This window comes from Chlorocebus sabaeus, chromosome 1, assembly GCF_047675955.1.
Source record: "Chlorocebus sabaeus isolate Y175 chromosome 1, mChlSab1.0.hap1, whole genome shotgun sequence".
Lineage (NCBI taxonomy): Eukaryota > Metazoa > Chordata > Mammalia > Primates > Cercopithecidae > Chlorocebus > Chlorocebus sabaeus.
In genome coordinates this window covers 67,826,906-67,833,878 of record NC_132904.1, presented here as the reverse complement: position 1 = coordinate 67,833,878, position 6,973 = coordinate 67,826,906, and the positions used below count along the sequence as shown (strand labels likewise).

The window sequence follows — 6,973 nt, the reverse complement described above, 5'->3', positions numbered from 1 at the left end:
CTCGATCTCCTGGGCTCAAACAATCCTCCCATCTCAGCCTCTCAAAGTCTTGGGGTTACAGGTGTGAGTCACCACACCCAGCTCATATTTTTTATAATAGCCATCTTAGTGACTTGACAATTTCATTATACTGTGTCTTGGTGTGGGTCTCTGAGTTTATCTTTATCCTACTTGGGACTTACTGGGCTTACTGGATTTGTAGATTCACGTCTTTTGTTAAATTTGGGTGGTTTTTGGCCATTATTTAGATAATTTTTCTTCCCCTTTCTCTCTCCTTATAGGGACTTCCGTAGTGCATCCATTGGTCGACTTGATGGTCTTCCATAGGTCTGTTAGGCGTTATTTACTTTTCTTTATTTTTTCTTTCTATTCCCAGACTTGATAATTTCAGTGTCCTATCTTCCAGTTTTCTGATTCTCTCTTCTTCCTGCTCAAATCTATTGTGCTCCTCTAGTGAATTTTTCATTTCAGTTATTCTTTTCAACTCCAGAATTTTTATTCTTCTTTGTAATTTTTGTCTCTGTTGATATTCTGATTTTGTTAATAATTGTTTTTCTGATTTCCTTTATTTATTTGTTCATCTTTTCCTTTAGCTCTTTGAGTATATTTAATACAGTTGTTTTAATGTCTTTGTTGAGTAAATCCAATGTCTTGGCTTTCTCAGGGATGGTGTCTGTCATTTTTTTCTTGTTACTTTGAATGGGCCGTGTTTTCTTTCTTTCTTTTATTTTGTATGCCTTGTGATTTTTGTTGTTGAAATTGACTATTATAATGAGGTAACTCCAGTAATCAGATTCTTCTACTCCAGAGCTTACTGTTTTTTGTTTCATTGCTGTGTTGAAGACTGTAGTATTCCATTTGAGACATTTCCAAATTTTTTTTTTTTTTTTTTTAGGACAGTGTCTCACTGTCAGAATGCAGTGTCAGAACCCAGGCCAGAATGCAGTGGTGCGATCTTGGCTAACTGCATCCTCTGCCTCTGGATTCAGGCAATTCTCATGCCTTAGTCCCCTGAGTAGCTGAGATTACAGGTGTGCACCACCATGTCTGGCTATTTGTTGTGTTTTTAGTAGAAATGGGGTTTCGCCATGTTGGCCAGGCTGGTGTCGAACTCCTGGCCTCAACTGATCCACCCACCTCAGCCCCCTAAAGAGCTGGCATTACAAATGTGAGCCACAGTGCCCAGCCCAAACTAATTTTGCAGAGACTATTCTTTATCACGTATGATCGCCAAAGTCTTTGTTCCTTTAGTGCATGTTCAGTTAATGTTTTGACAGAGATATGATACCTTCAAACCTTTTTGTCAAACTAATAAGATTGGCTGCTTGCTCTTAATTGCACTGGATAAATTGGAGAAAGAAAAGGATGACTTCAGGGATTTGAATTCTCAACTTAAGTACTAGACCTGAAAATTTGTCTGTCTGGTTTGAAAGAAACTTTACCTTCTGTAGCTGCAGAGTTGAGATTTCTGAAACCAAACCCAGAATCTCATTTTGCAAGTGCCTGAGTTACAATGCAAATTGAATTCCCAGCCTTGCAGGGTACCTTTGCTACTAAAGTGAGGATATTGACTGGGAATGAATGGGATCATGAAAATTGGAATGATGACTCATGGGAAGATCCTGATGAAGCTGGTAATATTGAATCTCTAAATTCTGATGAGTCTTCATTGCCAGTAGAAGCAGAGATAACTGATTTACCCAATCTGATTATATCTAATTGACATTAACTGCTTTCCCTGAGGAAACTAATGTCTTCCTCTGAGATAATTGCCTTACAGGACTCTGCTGATTGTCCTCAGGACCCACCCTGACCACCCCTCTTTCCTTCTAAACCTGTAACTAGATCCAAGTCCCAGCAGGCCCCAAAGGTGAGGTACTAAGTGAGATATAGGAGGTGTGCTACACTCAAAAAGAACTACATGACTCTTCCCATTTGATAATATGTGTGGAAATGGATATTAGGGTACGTAATAATGGTGGAAGGAACATAAAGTTGGATCAGGCAGTGTTTATTGATAGGGGCCCACAAAGCAGAGATTTTGGATTTAATATTGCAGCATGGGGGATCAAAAAGATCCTGCTCTAGCTGGTTGGTTGCTTGGTTGAAACATGAACCAAAATTTGCCCTAAATGAAGTTGAAATGCCAGTCCTGCCTTGGTATACTATAGAGGAAGTAGTTCAAATGGTTACTGTAATGGACAGCAGAGTTAAAGCAGCAATCAGAATCGTCTGACTAGGCCAGACGCAGTGGCCCACACCTGTAATCCCAGCACTTTGGGAAGCCGAGGTGGGCAGATCACTTGAGGCCAAGAGTTTGAAATCAGCCTGGCCAACATGATGAAAGCCTGTCTCTGCCAAAAATACAAAAATTAACCTGGTGTGGTGGTGCGCATCTGTAGTCCCAGCTACTTGGGAAGCTGAGGCAGGAGAATTGCTTGAATCCAGGAGGCAGAGGCTTCAGTGAGCTGAGATGGTGCCACTGCACTCCAGCCTAGGTGACAGAGCAAGACTCTGTCTCCAAAACAAGTCTGACTCACAGAGATATGGCTTGGCTAGGTGATCATGGAGTTCCTCTAGGTGAAATACGTGGGGAATCTGTTAAATTCTAACTTGATCTATATAAGCAGAAGAGTTTTAGGTTAAGTGAACAAATCTAATTTGAATAATAAAACCAGAATTATGGCCCCTCTATCAATTCCCAGATTTGAACTGGTTTACAGACCCAGAACCCCTCAAATGAAAGGGAGACCAAGTCCCCTTGAGGAAGGATCCCACTGCACTGTCAAAGATATATACTGTTAAATCTTTCTTCCAGCCTTTTCCAGAAGGATCTATGGCCTTTTACTAGTAACTACATTGGGAAAAAGATAATCAAACCTTTTGAAGATTACTGGACACAGACTTTAAGCTGACACTAGTTCCAGGTAACTAAAATGTCACTGTGGTCTTCCAATTGGAGTAGGAGCTTATGGAGATCAGGTGATCAATGGAGTTTTAGTTCCAGTCTGTCTCACAGTGGCTCCAGGGATCCCTGAAACCATCCTGTGGTTATTTCACTATGCAGTTCAGGAATGCATAATTGGAATAGATACACTCAGCAACAGACACAGAGAACCAACCATATTGGTTCTCTGACTTGAGTGAGGGCTATAATAGTGGGAAAGTTCAAGTGGAAGCCACTAGAACTGCCTCTACCTAGGAAAATGATAAACCAAAATCAATATTGCATTCCTGGAAGGATGCCAGAAATTAGTGCCACCATCAAGGTCTTAAAGTATGCAGAAATAATTTCCACTCCATCCCCATTCAACTCACCTGTCTGGCCTTTGCAGAAGATATGGATTTTGGAGAAAGAATAGATTATCATAAGCTTAACTGGGTGATGACTCCAACCAAAGGCAGTTCTATTGCTTGAGCAAGTTAACACATATCCTCGTACCTGGTATGCAGCTGTTGATCTGGCAAATGCTTTTTTCTTCATACCCCTTAGTAAAGACCACCTGAAACAAGTTTGTTTTCAGCCAGCAAGGCCAGCAATACACCTTCACTGTCCTGCCTCATGGGTATATAAACTCTCCAAACCTACATCATAGTTTAGTTTACAGGATTTTGATCAGCTTTCTGTTCCACAAGAGATCACTCTGGTCCAATACATTGGTGACATTATATCAATTGGACCTGTGAACAAGAAGTAGTGACTACTGTAGACTCATTGGTAGAATACTTGCATGTCAGAAGGTGGGAAATCTCACTAAAATTCAGGACCACCTTCTACATAGGACAATTTCTAGGCATCTAGTGTGAGGCATTTCGAGATACCCTTTCTAAGGTGAAGGATAAATTGTTGCATCTGACCCTCCTACAAGCAAGAAAGAGGCATGATACTTAGTGTACCTCTTTGAGTCTTGGAGGTAAAAAATGGTAACCATTTCCAGCTTGGTTATGGCAATTGAGTGCCTCCATATGCCACTCTGAAATCTAATTACTCCCATTGAATTTAGGTTTCATTTGGAGCAGCACACTGGGGCATGCTACTCCATCCTGTTTACCAAAAGCTGCTAGTTCTGGGGCCCAGAACAAGAGACAGCACTGCCACAGGTCCAGGCTGTCAGGGAAGTTTCTCTGCTACTTGGGCCATCTGATCCCTCAGATCCAATGGTGCTTGAAGTGGCCATGGCAGATAGAGATGCTTATTGGAGCCTTTGGCAGGCCCCTGTAAGTGAATCACAGGACAGGTGCTTAGGATTTTGGATCAAAGCCCTGCCATCATCCCCTGTGCATAACTACTCTCCTTTTGAGAAACAGCTTTTGGTTTGCCTTAGTAGAGACTGAACACTTAACCATGCGCCACAACATTACCATGTGACTTGAGCTGGCTGTTGTCTGATTCAACTTGCCATAAAGCTGAGCATGCACAGCAGCAGTCCATCATCAAATGGAAGTGATATATACAAAATCAGTCTCAAGCAAACCCTGAAGGCACAAGTGACCATGAAGAAGTGACCCAAAAGCCTGAGGTCTCCAATTCTCCTTGACTGCCTTTTCTTCCTCAGCCTACACCTATGGCTTATGGGGAGTTCCCTATGATCAACTGACAGAGGAAGAGAAAACTCAGGCTTGTTTAGTAGATGATTCTGTGCAGTGTGCAGGCACCACAGCCCTTTTCTGGAACATTACCTGAACACTCTTCCCTTCTGTAGATGATAAGGAGCTGTGGGAGTTGCTTTTTTGTTATTGTTGTTTTTTAATTTTGAGACAGAGTCTCACTCTGTTGCCCAGGCTGGAGTGCAGTGGCTCGATCTTGGCTCACTGCAGCCTCTGCCTCCTGGGTTCAAGTGATTCTGCTGCCTCAGCCTTCCAAGTAGCCAGGACTACAGGCACACGCTACCACACCGGGTTAATTTTTGTATTTTTGGTAGAGACGGGCTTTTGCCATGTTGGCCAGGCTGATCTCAAACTCCTGGCCTCAAGTGATCTGCCTGCTTTGGCCTCCCAAAGTGCTGGGATTACAGGTGTGAGCCACTGTGTCCAGCCACAGCTGTAGAAGTCTTTTAAGCAGGAGTTAGCTTTTAGGTAGATCACATTGGCTGTCAAGGGAAGAATGGCCTAACTATAGCTTTGGTTCCAACTTGGATCTGGATCCCAGATCAGGGCTTAGTCTGGTCTTTGGGTCAGACTTGGGCTCCAGTGCAGGACCCTATCTGTGTGCCTGAGGTCAGCATGGAGGCCTCAAAATCTGATCTGTGTGTTTGGCTGAGTTTGGATTCCCCAGGGTAGAGTCTACTCTCGTCTTCGGGTCAGACTGGGACCCTGAAGAAGGTGGTCTGGGTGTATAACAGACTGGGGACCCTTGGGCAGGACCTGACCTATTTGTGTGGGTTAGACTGGACATCACAGGGTAAACCTGACCTGTGTGCCTGTACAGCTTTGGGATCTCAGGAAACCTGTGTTTGGGACTGACTGGACTCTAGAACCCAGCCTGCTACCTGAATTAGACTGGAAGCCTCAGGATGACCTGTGTATTAGGTCAGAATAAACTTCATGTCAAACTTAGGCTATGTTTGGGAGAGACTGGGCCCTAGGGAAGTGCCTGTCTGTTTATTTGTTTCAGACTAGATGTTTAGGCCAGGCAGGTTGTGGTCTGTGTATGACTTGCTCTATAAGACTCCCTTAGTGAAGCCCCATACATCTAGATATTAGTTGGGACTTTCTCAGGATTTGGGAGAAAGAGGACGGAGGAAATAAACTAAGAAGGATAGATAGGTAAATGCAATTTTATTGCTGGGTGTGAAAACAAAGAACATTCTAAGAATTTAACAAGCAACAGTTGACCAAGAGGGAACCTATTGTTGAGCCCATAATCTGCTGAGGAAATTTGAGCCTGTCCCTGAGTACTGCCTGCTTATCTCTTCTCAGAGATCATAGCCTCAACTTCCCAAGTTAGTAAAGTCCTCTCACCCTGGCAGTTTCCACTCTCATGTTCTACAGCCTCTTTGGCTCTCCCCAGCCTTCTAAGCTGTTTCCTTTCCACAGAGCATCTTTCCTTCATGTTGCTGGATCTCCCTAGTACTCACGACGTAAATGACAGGATTCAAGGCCCCTGGAAGCAACAAGTATATGGCACTGAGTAGATTCTGGACATCCTGGGACACAGTCTTGGCTCCTCGGAAGATGATGGAAGTGGAAAGACCAGAGAGGTAGATGGTGAGGATGACCAATAAGTGGGAGCCACACATGTGTAAGGCCTTGGCTTGGGCTCCCCAAGAAGAGATCCGGAAGGCAGCATAGATGATGGGTACTGCCACTCCCAGGCTCTATGTCAAGGCAAGAATGGCCAGCAGTCCCAGCAGCTGGGAGGTCATCAGGTCAGAATAGCAGAGTGGGTGGCAGATGGCCACATAGCAGTTCAGGGCCATGGCCAGAGGAGGTTGTAGTTCAGGAGGAAGGTGAAGTAGATAAAGAACACCTGGGCCAGGCAGCCATGCAGCGATATGGGGTTAGCGTAATGCACAAAGCCCTCCAGCATTTTAGGCATCATGGCTGTGGCAGCACAAATGTTGACAGCCAGGAGCAGAGTGATGAGCATATACATAGGCTGATGCAGATGTTGCTGGGCAACCACCATGTGGATGACCAGGGCATTGACAGAGATGATGGTCACATAGAGGAAGACAAGAGGCAGGACCAGGAGGGGCCACCACTCTCGTAGTCCAGAGAAACCCACCAGGAAGAAGTTGGTGTAGAAGATGTTGAAGGTGCTTGTATTTCCATCCTCACCCTTAGCTTTGGCCCTGGGCTGGCCAGCTAATGGGTGAGGATGGAAATACAAGCACCTTCAGCTGGAGTTGGGATCAGAGACTGTTAGAACAAAATGGTCAGTTTAAAAAGCCTATTTCTGTTGTAGACCCTGAGGAATTTGTGATGAAAGCCCACTTCATGTATGTATGCCTTTGGGGCACAGAGAAGTACT

General features: G+C 44.2%; 1 pseudogene; it reads right to left on the bottom strand.

Moving 5' to 3' along the window:
* Positions 1-6,014: 6,014 nt before the first annotated feature.
* LOC119626428 (olfactory receptor 52E8-like) overlaps positions 6,015-6,973 on the bottom strand; it is a 28,761-nt pseudogene continuing 27,802 nt past the window's right edge.